Source organism: Manis pentadactyla, chromosome 13, assembly GCF_030020395.1.
Source record: "Manis pentadactyla isolate mManPen7 chromosome 13, mManPen7.hap1, whole genome shotgun sequence".
Lineage (NCBI taxonomy): Eukaryota > Metazoa > Chordata > Mammalia > Pholidota > Manidae > Manis > Manis pentadactyla.
This window is the reverse complement of record NC_080031.1, coordinates 39,064,314-39,078,249: the sequence shown is the minus strand read 5'-3', so window position 1 is coordinate 39,078,249 and position 13,936 is coordinate 39,064,314. Positions and strand designations below refer to the sequence as shown.

Below are 13,936 nucleotides of genomic sequence, written 5' to 3'. Positions count from 1 at the left end.
AGAGTTCTGTAGATGTCTGTTAGGCCCATCTGTTCTAATGTGTTGTTCAGTGCCTCTGTGTCCTTACTTATTTATGTCTGGTGGATCTGTCCTTTGGAGTGAGTTGTGTGTTTAAGTCTTCTAAAATGAATGCATTGCATTCTATTTCCTCCTTTAATTCTGTTAGTATTTGTTTCACACATGTCGTTGCTCCTGTCTTGGATACATAGATATTTATAATGGTTATATCCTCTTGTGGGACTGACCTCTTTTCTTTATGTTATGTCCTTCTCTATCTCTTGTTACTTTCTTTGTTTGAAGTCTATTTTGTCTGATACAAGTAATGCAACACCTTTTTTGTCCCTATTGTTTGCCTGCAATATCTTTTTCCATACCTTCACTTTTAGTCTGTGTATGTCTTTGTGTTTGAGGTGGGTCTCTTGTAAGCAGCATATAAATGGGTCTTGCTTTTTTATCCATTCTGTAACTCTATGTCCTTTGATTGGTACATTCATGCCATTTACATTTAGGTGATTATCAATAGATAGATATTGTCATTTCTGGCTTTGGATTCGTGTTTACCAAAGGTTCAAGGGTAGCTCCTTTACTATATAACTGTCTAACTTAACTTTGTTATTAAGCTATTATGAACACAATCTGATGATTCTTTATTTATCTCCCTTCTTATTTCTCCTCCTCCATTCCTTATATGTTAGGTGCTTTATTCTGTACTCTTTTGTGTTTCCTTTGACTATTTTGTAGATAGCTGATTTTTTTTTTTTGCCTTTAGTTAGTATTTAGTTGGTTTGCTTTCTTTACTGTAATTTTATTTTCTCTGGTGACATCTGTTTAGCTTTAGGAGTCCTTCCATCTAGAGCAGTCCCTTTAAAATACCCTGTAGAGGTGGTTTGGGGAGGCAAATTCCCTCAACTTTTGCTTATCTGGAAATTGCTTAATCCCTCCTTCAAATTTAAGTGATAATTAAGCTTGATACTGTATTCTTGGTTCAAGGCCCTTCTGTTTCATTGCATTAAATATATCATGCCATTCTCTTCTGGCCTGTAAAATTTCTGTTGAGAAGTCTGATGATAGCCTGATGGGTTTTCTTTTGTAGGTGATCTTTTTCTCACTCTGGCTGCCTTTAATACTCTGTCTTTGTCTTTGATGTTTGCCATTTTAATTATTATATGTCTTGGTGTTGTCCTCCTTGGGTCCCTTGTTTTAGGAGATCTGTGGGCTTGCATGGTCTGACAGATTATTTCCTTCCCCAGCTTGGGGAACTTTTCAGCAATTATTTCTTCAAAGACACTTTCTATCCCTTTTTCTCTCTCTTCTTCTTCTGGTACTCCTATAATATGAATATTGTTCTGTTTGGATTGGTCACACAGTTCTCTTAATATTCTTTCATTCCTGGAGATCCTTTTATCTTTCTCTGCCTCAGCTCCTCTGTATTCCTGTTTTCTGATTTCTATTCCATTAACCATCTCTTGCACCTCATCCAGTTTGCTCTTGAGCCCTTCCATTGATTGTTTCATTTCTGTTATCTCCTTCCATGCTTCATCCTTTAGCTCTTGCATATATCTCTGCAGGTTCATGAGCATATTTATGACTTTTATTTTGAATTCTTTTTCAGGAATATTGGTTATATCTATGTCACCAGACCCTCTCTCTGGAGTTGCCTGGGTGATTTTTGACTGGACCAGGCAGGTGGCACATGTGTCAGCTAGGAGAACAAAGTCCCTTCCTGCTTATTTGTTGTCTTGCCCTTCCCCACTGCCTCTGCCATATATCTGCATGCTGGGAGCAGCCTCTGGGATTATCTCCTGAGCTTCCATGGGTGAGGTGGTCTTTGGGATAGCATAGCACCCTGAAGGGTGTTGCAGCCATGCCATGTGTGTTCTGCTGTGAGAATGGCTCCTTCATGCCTTCCAGACCTTGCCCCGGCTTCTGGTGCCTGTGCCAGTTACCCCACACTGGAAGGCATTCTCTGGGATAATCTCCTCAGGATAGCCTAGAGCCCTCAGTCTAGCCTAGAGCCCTGTGGGGGATCACAGCCACCCTTGGTGTTTTCTCCTGTGAGAATGGTGCCCCTTCATGCCTTCTGGGCCTTGCTCTGGCTTACTGCCTGTGCTAGTTACCCACACACTGGGAGATAGTCTCTGAGATAATCTCTTGAATTGCCATGGGTGGGGCCACCCTCATGCCAGCCTGGGGCACTGCGGGGCCTTGCAGCCATGCTGGGTGTGTTCTTCTGTGAGAACGGTGCCACTTCATGCCTTTCAGACCTTGCTCTGACTTCTGCTGCCTTTCCTGGTTAGCTGCGCACTGGGAGGAGACTGTGTGGTTGCTGTGGGTGGGGCTGCTCTCTGGCTGCTCTGTAGCTCTGGTGGGTCAGCTGGTCTGCTTGCAGTGCCAGTCAGCGGGAATGAATGGCAGGCTGCTTATTGCCATTATGGGCTTCAGGGCTGCTTTATCCCCAGGGGTTAGGAGGCCCAAAGTTCCCCAAGATTCTCAGCCTGCTGGGCTGAGTGTGCAGGAATGATTTTGTTCAGCTGTTGAGCCCTTGTCCCATTAAGACTTTTAAAAAGCTCTGCTTCCCTTTTGTTACAGGGAAGGCAGCTGTGGGAACCCACTCACAGTCTCCATCTCAGACCCTACCCTTCCACCACTCTAATATCCAGTACACCATGCAATGTGTGCTCCCAGGAAAGATTACTAGGGCTGGTTATTTAGTAGTCCTGTGCTTTCATTCCCATCCCACTCTGACTCTTTTTCTCCCACTGGTGAGCTGGTGTAGGGGGAGTGCTCAGGTCATGCAGGGTCATGGCTTTATATCTTACCCCAACCCCATGAGATTCTGAGTTCTCACAGATGTAGATGTACCCTTGCTGTTGTACTGTATCTTCTGGTCTCTCTTTTAGGAACAGTTATATTTGTTGTATTTTCAAAAATATATATGGTTTTGGGAGGTAATTTCCACCACCTTACTTACACTGCAATTTTGAGCCTCCTTGTCTTGTAAGTCACTCTTACTTTCATTTTCTGCTGGGCAGCTCTTCTGGCCAAAAGCGGTCAAAGGTCAGCCACACTAAAATGCCACAATGGCAGGCAACCACTGGAAAATTCCCATGACAGGATAAGGTGGTCACAGATTGGGGACAGAGCATTAGTCTCCCTGCCACCTGCAAGACAACATCTGTGCAATCAGACACACAGTAAATCACACCCAAGTCCAACCCCTGGTCATCTCCCAAATAGGTTTTTTCTGGACTGTCTGACACTATCTCCTTTCCAGTTTACATTTGATTGAGCCACTTTCTGGCTCCCATAAATACCTTCTGCCAGCCTTGATTTCCACTGTCTCCAGCTCTTGGGATCATATCAGATCATAGTAAACCCCCTTTGACCCTTCACTAGGATGCCACAAGATTAGTCCTCTATATCCCTCTTGGAGATATCTAAGGTGGGATGCGTTAAAGTCCTGGGAAGCTGGCTTTGCCAGGGCCTCTGGAATAGACACTGATATGCTGTGCTCTCTAACCCATTCCACAGGATTAGTCTTTCATTCCTCCATCCTGTTGCCAGAGACATCCAAAACTGGAATAGATTTACAACTTTTTGAATGCTGAGACCTCCAGTATAGACCCTGGGATGCTAGGCTCTATAACCCATTCATTTCTTCCTAGATAGGCAACCAGGAATCCTTTCCAGCTACCATGCCACTGGGATGTATCCTTTCTCATTGGTCCCATATAGATGCAGAGACAATTAAAAAGAAAAGACTAGATATTTTGAGCCAAGATGATGGCATGAGTAGGGCAACAGAAATCTCCCAAAACCATATATATTCTTGAAAATACAACAAATACAACTATTCCTAAAAGAGAGACCAATGGATACAGTACAACAGCCAGGATACATCTACATCTGTGAGAACTCAGTACGTCAAGAAGGGGGAAGATACAAGCCACAGCCCAGTGAGATCCAAGCACTCCCCCCACCCCAGCTCCACTGCAAGAGGAAAGGAGTCAGAATAGGGAGGGAGTGGAAGCACAGGAATGCTGAATAAGCAGCTCTAGTAATTGGACTGGGAACACAGACACACATTGAATGGTAGGCTGGATAGTAGAGAAATGGCAAAGCAAAATCTGTGAGCAGGTCTCCGCAGCCATCTCCCCTGGGACAAAAGAAAAGCGAGTGCTTTTTGAAAATATTAAAGGCACAGGGGCCTCACAGTTGGATAGAAGTGTCCCCCCACACTCAAACCAGCAGGCTGGGAATTCTGAGGAAGTTTGGGCTCCCCAGCCATCTGAGTGGCAATGCACACTTGAAGCCCCTCATGGTAATAGGCAGCCTGCCAGTCATTTCTCCAGATGGCATGGCCCAAACACAGTGACCGAGAAGACAGAGAGCAGCTGCACACACCTGTGGCAGCTGAGCAGCCAGAGAGTGGCACATGCACCTGCAGCGGCCGAGCAGCCTTAGAGCAGCTGTGCCCGCCTGCTGAGGTGGAGCAGCCAGAGAGTGGCTGCACACACAGCAACTGCCCAGAGTCTCCTCCAGACATACAGCTACCCAGGCCAGACCCAGAGGCCATGGCCAGTGTAAAACTGCCTGGTGCTGGCAACAGAAACTGGGGCAAGGTGCGAAGGGGCACTGCTCTTGCAGGAGAGCACACCTGGCATGCCTGCTCCTCCCCACAGGGCTCTGGGCTACCCTGATGGCAACCCCAAGCAAAGCAGCTTAGGGGATTAACCTGGAGGCTGCTCCAGGAGTGCAGGAAACAGACACAGGCAGAAGAGAAGAGAAAGGCATCCAGCAAGAAGGAAAGAACTTTGTTCTCCCAGCTGACACACATGCTACCTGCCTACAGCTACCTCTATTGCAATGAAAAGGCAGAAGAACTTTATCCAGTCCAGAATTACCCAGACAAACCATGACAGAGGACCTGGGGAGATAGATTTAACCAATATTCCTGAAAAAGAATTCAAAATAAAGGTCATAACCATGCTGATGGACCTGCAGAGAAATATGCAAAAGCTAAAGGATCAAGTTAGGACTGAGAATACAGAAATAAAACAATCTCTGGAAGGACTTAAGAGCACACTGGATGAGGTGCAAAAGGCCATTAATGGAATAAAAATCGGAGAACAGGAAAACAGGGAAGGTGAAGCAGGGAGAGATAAAAGGATCTCCAGGAAAGAAAGAATATAAAGAGGACTGTATGAAAAATCCACACAGGACAATATTTACAATATAGGAGTACCAGAAGAAGAAGAGATTGAAAAAGGGATAGAAACTGTCTTTGAAAAAATAATTGCTGAAAATTTCTCCAAACTAGGGGAGGAAATAGTCTTTCAGACTATGGAAGCCCACAGAACTCCCAACACAGGGACCCAAGGAGGACAACACTAAGACATATAATAATTAAAATGGCAAAGATAAAAGACAAAGACAGAATATTAAAGGCAGCCATTGAAAGAAAAAAGGTCACCTACAAAGGAAATCCCATCAGGCTATTATCAGACTTCTCAACAAAAACCTTACAGGCCAGAAGGGAGCAGCATGATATATTTAATGCAATAAAACAGAATGGCCTTGAACCAAGAATACTGTATCCAGCATGATTATCATTCAAAAATGAAGGAGGGATTAAAAATTCCCATAGAAGCAAAAGTTGAGGGAATTTGCCTCACACAAACCACCTGTACAGTATGTTTCAAAAAGACTTCTGTATGGAAGCACTCCTAAAGCTAAATAGATGTCAACAGAGAAAATAAAATCACAACAAAGAAAGCAGACCAACCAAATATAAACTAAAGGCAGAAAATAAAATCAACTACTCACATAAGCAGTCAAAGGAAACACAAAAAGCACAGAATAAAATACCTAACATATAAAGAATAAAGAAGGATGAATAAGAAGGGAGAAAAATAAAGAATCATCAGACTATGTTTAAATAGCTTAATAAGAGATTTAAAACAGATGTTTAGATAGTAAAGGACCTGCCCTGGAACATTTGGTAACTACCAATCTAAAGCCTGCAATGGCAATAACTACATATCTTTCAATAATCACCCTAAATGTAAATGGACTGAATGAAAAAATGAAAAGATACAGAGTAATAGAATGAATGGAAAAGTAAGACACATCTATATGCTGCTTACAAGAGACTCAAACCCAAGACATACACAGACTAAAAGTCAAGGGATGAAAAAAAGATGTTTCATGAAACAATAGGTAGACAAAAGCAGGTGTTGTTATACTTGTATCAGACAAAATAGACTTCAAAACAAAGAAAATAACAAGAAGGAAATTATATAATGATAAAGAGGTCAGTCCACCAAGAGTATATAACCATTATAAATATATATACAACCAATACAGGAGCACCAACATATGTGAAACAAATACTAACAGAATTAAAGGACAAAATAGAATGAAATGCATTTGTTCTAGGACATTTCAACACACCACTCACTCCAAAGGCCAGATCCATCAGACAGAAAATAAGGGCACAGAGGCACTTAACAACACACTAGAACATATGGCCTTAACAGATATTTACAGAACTTTACACCCAAAAGCAGCAGGATACACATTCTTCCAAGTGCACATGGAACATTATCCAGAATGGACCACGAAAAGAACCTCAGTAAATTCAGAAAGATTGAAATTCTACCAACCAAATTCTCAGACTACAAAGGCATAAAACTAAAAATAAATTGTACAAAGAAAACAAAAAGACTCACAAACACATGGAGGGTTAACAACATGCTCCTAAATAATCAATGGATCAATGACCAAATTAAAAAAGAGATCAAGCCATATGTGGAGACAAATGACAACCACAGCACAAAGCCCCAACTTCTGTGGGATGCAGCGAAAGCAGTTCTAAGAGGAAAGTGTATAGTAATCCAGGCCTATTTAAAGAAGAAAGAACAATCCCAAATGAATTGTCTAAAGTCACAATTATTGAAACTGTAAAAGAACAAATGAGGCCCAAAGTCAGTAGAAGGAGGGGCATAATGAAGATCAGAGAAGAAAGAAATAAAATTGAGAAGAATAAAAGAAAAGAAAAAATCAATGAAAACAAGAGCTAGTTCTTTGAGGAAATAACAAAATAGATAAGCCCTTAGCCAGATTTATTAAGAGAAAAAGAGAATCTATACACATCAACAGAATCAGAAATGAAAATGGAAAAATCATGATGGACCCACAGTAACACAAAAAATTATTAGAGAATACTATGAAAATCTGTATGCTAACAAGTTGGGTAACCTAGAAGAAATGTACAACTTCCTAGAAAAATACAACCTTCCAAGACGGACACAGGAAGAAACAGAAAATCTAAACAGACCAATTACCAGCAACGAAATTGAAGTGGTAATCAAAAAACTACCCAAGAACAAAACCCCTGGGCCAGATGAATTCACCAATGAATTTTATCAGTCATGTAGAGAAGACATAATACCCATTCTCCTTAAAGTTTTACAAAAAATAGAAAAGAAGGAAACACTTCCAAACTCATTCTATGAGGCCAGCATCATTCTAATACCAAAACCATGCAAAGACCCAACAAAAAAAGAAAACTACAGACCAATATCCCTGAAGAACATAGATGCAAAAATACTCAACAAAATATTAGCAAACCAAATTAAAAAATACATCAAGAGGATCATACACCATGACCAAGTGGGATTCATCTCATGGATGCAAGGATGGTGCAACATTCGAAAATCCATCAACATCATCCACCACATCAACAAAAGGAAGGACAAAAACCACATGATCATCTCCATAGATGCTGAAAAAGCATTCTACAAAATTCAACATCCATTCATTATAAAAACTCTCAACAAAATGGGCACAGATGGCAAGTACCTCAACATAATAAAGGCCATATATGAAAAACCCACAGCCAACATCATACTTAACAGTGAGAAGCTGAAAGGTTTTCCTCTAAGATTGGGAGCAAGACGGGGATGCCCACTCTCTGCACTGTTATTCAACATAGTAGTGGAGGTCCTAGCCATGGCAATCAGACAAAATAAAGAAATGCAAGGCATCCGGATTGATAAAGAAGAAGTCAAATTGTCACTATTTGCAGATGACATGATATCGTACAGTAAAAACCCTAAAGAATGCAAACCAAAACTACTAGAACTAATATCTGAATTCGTCAAAATTGCAGGTACAAAATTAATAACCAGAAATCTGTTTCTTTCCTATGCACTATGAACGAGCAGAAGGAAAAATCAGGAAAACAATTCCATTTACAATTGCATCAAAAAGAGTAAAATAACTAGGAATAAAAGTAACCAAAGAAGAGAAAGATCTTTTTCCTGAAAACTACAAGACGCTCTTAAGAGACATTAAAGAGAACACTAACAAATGGAAACTCATCCCATACTCTTGGCTAGGAAGAAATAATTTTGTCAAAATTACCATCCTGCCTAAAGCAATCTACAGATTCAATGCAATCCCTGTCAAAATGCCAACAGCATTGTTAAATTAACTGGAACAAATAGTTTTTAAATTCATATGGAACCACAAAATACCCTGAATAGCCAAAGCAATCATGGGAAGGAAGAATAAAGCAGGGGAGATCTTGCTGCCGAAATTCAAGGTCTACTGCAGAGCCACAGTAATCAAGACAATTTGGTAGTGGCACAAGAAGAGACCCACAGAACAGTGGAACAGGATCGAGAGTCCAGATATTAACCCAAACATATATGGTCAATTAATATATGATAAAGCAACCATGGGCATACAATTGGGAAATGACAGTCTCTTCAACAGCTGGTGTTGGCAAAACTAGACAGCTACATGTAAGAGAATGAAACTAGATCACTGTCTAACATCATACATAAAAATAAATTTAAAATGGATCAAAGACCTGAATGTAAGTCATGAATCCATAAAACTCTTAGAAAAAAACATAGGCAAAAATCTCTTAGACATAATCATGAGTGACCTCTTCTTGAACATATCTCCCTGGGCAAGGGAAACTAAAGCAAAAATGGACAAGTGGGACTATATCAAGCTGAAATCTTCTGTACAACAAAGGACACTATCAATAGAACGAAAAGGCATCCTGCAGTATGGGAGAATATATTCATAAATGACAGATACAATAAACGGTTGATATCCAAAATATATAAAGAGCTACCTCAACAAACAAAAAGGCAAGTAACCCAATGAAAAAAAAGGTCAGAGGAGCTGAACAGATAGTTCTCCAAAGAAGAAATTCAGATGGCCAACAGACACATGGAAAGATGCTTCACATCACTTGTCATCAGAGAAATGCAAATTAAAACCATAATGAGATATCACCTCACACCAGTAAGAATTGCCACCATCCATCCAAAAGACAACAACAAATGTTGGCTAAGATGTGGAGAAATGGAACCCTCCTACACCGCTGGTGGGTATGTAAATTAGTTCAACAATTGTGGAAAGCAGTATGGAGGTTCCTCAAAAAACTCAAAATAGAAATACCATTTGACCCAGGAATTCCACTTCTAGGAATTTATGCTAAGAATGCAGCCCAGTTTGTAAAAGGCATATGCACCCCTATGTTTATCACAGCACTATTTGCAATAGCCAAGAAATGGAAGCAACCTAAGTGTCCATCAGTAGATGAATTGATAAAGAAGATGTGGTACATGTACACAATGGAATATTATTCGGCCATAAGTAGTAAACAAATCCTACCATTTGCAACAACATGGATGGACCTAGAGGGTATTATGATCAGTGAAATAAGCCAGGCAGAGAAAGACAAGTATCAAATGATTTCACTCATTTGTGGAGTATGAGAACAAAGACAAAACTGAAGGAGCAAAATAGCAGAAGTCTCACAGAACCCAAGAATGGACTAACAGTTACCAAAGGGAAAGGGACTGGGTTAGAGGATGAGTGGGAAGGGAGGGATGGGGGGAGAAAGAGGGCATTACGATTAGCATGTATAATGTGGGGGGGCACAGGGAGAGCTGTACAACACAGAGAAGACAAGTAGTGATTCTACAACATCTTACTGTATTAATGGACAGTGACTGGGGTATGTGGGGGGACCTTGGTGATGGGGGGAGCCTAGTAAACATAATGTTCCTCATGTAATTGTAGATTTAGGATACCAAAATTAAAAAAAGGAAAAGGAAAGACTAATAAGAGATTCAAGATGGCATGAGAGGTGAGATGGAGAGCTCCTCCCAAAAGCACAAATAGTATGAAAATAAGGTTAATTAATATGACTAACCCTAAAACAGCAACAGGAAAGAAGGCTGAACCAGACTGCATACAGACCTCATGAACAGAGCAGACCTCACAAAACAGGGTAATGTATGAAAGCCTTAATCCTGTGGGACCCAAACCCTTCCACCACCCCAGCTCACTAGTGGGAGGAAGAGAAATGGAGTAGGGAAGGAGTGGAAGCTTGGGATTCCTGAATACCTAGCCCTGGAGATCTTCCTTGTGAGAAGAAACCCATATTGTGTTGTGCTCTGGATGTTGGGGAGCTTGGACAGGAAGAGTGTTTGAGAGACTGAGATTCTGGCCATTTGCAGAGGAGGGTATCAACATCCAGCCTCTCTGTGTCAGAGGAAAGGCAGGCAGTCTGAGAGGCTTGTTAGCAGCAAGAGGGCTACTGAAGGGGCAGGGTTTGCACAGAGCTTGCTGCACTGGAGAAGAGAGAGTTGGACAAGGTTTCCGGGTATGAACTGTGAGGAGCTTCAGGTGCTCCATCCCCCTGGCTGGCTATGCAGTTCTGAGGCCCCCCACTGTGACCTTCCTCCTGGCCTGCTGGCACCAGTTCACAAACCAGAAGTCACTGTGCTGGTGTCATGCTGCAAGAGGGTGGCCCCACCTACAATAGCTAGAGATGCACACCACAGAGGCTTACCCCTGTGTACTCAGCCCACTGTCTCTGACACTGGAGACAGGCAGTGCAGACTTGAATCATGAAACAGATCTTTCCTCCTCCCTGGCAACAACTCTGCTCTCTTATAGTCCCCAGCATCACTGTTGGGGCTGAGTAGCTCCAGAGACTGGAGCTTCTGGGCACTAGTGGGCCCCATACAGAAATATGAAACTTCAAAAGAACATGGTTCAGAAAAAATCTCACAAACCCCAGAAAAAGGGTCAAATAAAACTGAACTCACCAGTCTTCCAAAAAGAGTTCAAAATAAAAATTATAAATATGCTTATGGAGGTACAGAAAAATATTCAAGTACTTAGCGACAAATTTAAGATGGAGATTCAATCATTAAGAAATTCCATATCTGAAATGAAACATAAAATGGAGGGATTTAAAAGCAGGTTAGATGATGTAGTAAAAGAGATGGTAAATGGAAAAGAAAACAGAGAAGAGGAATACAAAGAAGCTGAGGCACAGAGAGAAAAAAGAATCTTTAAGAATGAAAGAATATTGAGAGAACTGTGTGACCAATCCAAACGGAACGATATTCACATTATAGGGGTACCAGAAGAAGAAGAAGAGATAAAAAGGGATAGAAAGCATCCCAGGCACATGAAAAGATGCTCCTCCAATCTGGGGAAGGAGATAGTCTCTCAAGTCATGGAGGTGCACAGATCTCCCAACACAAGGGACCCAAGGAAGACAATATCAAGACATATAATAATTCAAATGGAAATGATCAAGGATAAGGACAGACTTTTAAAGAAGCTAGAGAGAGAAAAAAGATCACATACAAAGGAAAACCCATCAGGCTATCATCAGACTTCTCAACAGAAACCTTACAGGCCAGAAGGGAGTGGCATGATATATTTAGTGCAATGAAGCAGAAGGGCCTCATACCAAGAATACTCTACCCAGTAATGTCATTATTTAAATTTGAAGGAGGAATTAAACAATTTTCAGATAAGCAAAAGCTGAGAGAATTTACCTCCCACAAACCACCTCTACAGTGCATTTTGGAGGGACTTCTATGGATGAAAGTATTCCTAAGGCTAAATAGATGTTCACCCAAGGGATAGACAAAAAATACAGAATAGGATTCAGAACATACAAAGAATGGAGGAGGAAGAAAAAGGAGGAAAAAAAGAACCTTTAAGTTGTTTTTGTAATAGCATAAAAAGTGAGTCAAACTAGACTGGTAGATAGGAAGAGAATTACCCTTAAACTTTTGGTAACCACGAATCTCAAGTCTGCAATGGCAATAAGTACATACCTATCAATAATCACCCTAAATGTAAATGGTCTGAATGCACCAATCAAAAGACATAGAGGTAGTGAATGTATAAAAAAGAAGGCCCATCTATATGATGCCTAAAAGAGACTCACTTCAAACCAAAGACATACACAGACTGAAAGCAAGGGGATGGAAAAAGATACTCCATGTAACTAGTAGTGAGAAAAAGCAGGAGTTGCAGTACTTCTATCAGAAACAAATAGACTTTAAAACAAAGAAAGTAACAAGAGAAAAAGGAGAACATTACATAATGATAAAGGGGTCAGTCAAACAAGAGGATATAACTATTAAAAATATCTATGTACCCAACACAGGATCACCTACATATGTGAAACAAATAATAACAGAATTAAAGGGGGAAATAGAATGCAATGCATCCATTTTAGGAGACTTCAGCACACTACTCACTCCAAAGGACAGAACAAGAAGACAGAAAATAAGTAAAGATACAGAGGCACTGAACAACATATTATAACATATGGACCTAATGGACATCTACAGAACTCTACACCTAAAAGAAGCAGGATACACATTTTTCTCAAGTGCACATGGAACATTTTTAAGAATAGACCATATACTAGGCAACAAAAAGAACCTCAGTAAAGACTGAAATTGTACCAACCAGCTTTTCAGATCACAGAGGTATGAAACTAGAAATAAATTACACAAAGAAAATGAAAAAGCCCACACAAACACATGGAGGCTTAAATAACCTGCTCCTAAATAATCAATGGTCCAATGACCAAATAGAAAAAGAGATCAAGCAATATATGGAGACAAGTGGGAACAATAATTCAACAACACAAAATCTGTGGGATGCAGCAAAGGCCATGCTCAGAGGGAAATATATTTCAATACAGGCCTACCTTAGAAAAGAGGAACAATCCCAAATGAACAGTCTAAACTGACAATTCACAAAACTAGAAAAGGAAGAGCAAATGAGGCCCAAAGTCAGTAGAAGGAGTGACATAATAAAGATTAAAGCAAGAATAAATAAAGTCGAGAAGAATGAAACAATAGAAAGAATCAATGAAAGCAGGAGCTGGTTCTTTGAGAAAATAAACAAAATAGATGAACTCCTGGCCAAACTTATCAAGAAAAAAAGAGAGTCTACACACATAAAAAGAATCAGAAATGAGAAAGGAAAAATCACTATGGATGCCACAGAAATACAAAGAGCTATGAGAGAATACTATGAAAAACTATATGGTAACAATCTGGGTAATCTAGAAGAAATGCACAACTTTCTAGAAAATTACAACCTTCCACGCTGACCCAGGAAGAAAGAGAAAATCTGAATTAACCAATATCCAGAAAATAAATTGAATTGGTAATAAAAAAAATCTACCTAAGAACAAAACACCTGGACAAGGTGGTTTCACTGCTGAATTTCATCAAACATTTGGTCAAGACATAACACCCATCCTCCTTAAAGTTTTCCAGAAAGAAGAAGAGGAGGGAATACTCCCAAAATCATTCTGTGAAGCCAACATCACTCTAATACCAAAACCAGGCAAAGAAACCCCCCCCCACAAAAAAATTACAGACTAATATCCCTGAAAACATAGATGCATAAATACTCAACAAAATATTAGCAAACCAAATTCAAAAATACATCAAAAAGATCATTCATCATGATCAAGTAGGATTAATTACAGGGATGCAAGGATGGTACAACATTTGAAAATCCATCAACATTATCCACCACATTAACAAAAAAGAAGGACAAAAACCACACAATCATC

At 40.3% G+C, this 13,936-nt stretch overlaps 1 pseudogene; it reads left to right on the top strand.

Annotated features, from left to right (window-relative positions):
• Positions 1-4,352: 4,352 nt before the first annotated feature.
• LOC118917639 (olfactory receptor 6Y1-like) overlaps positions 4,353-13,936 on the top strand; it is a 29,784-nt pseudogene continuing 20,200 nt past the window's right edge.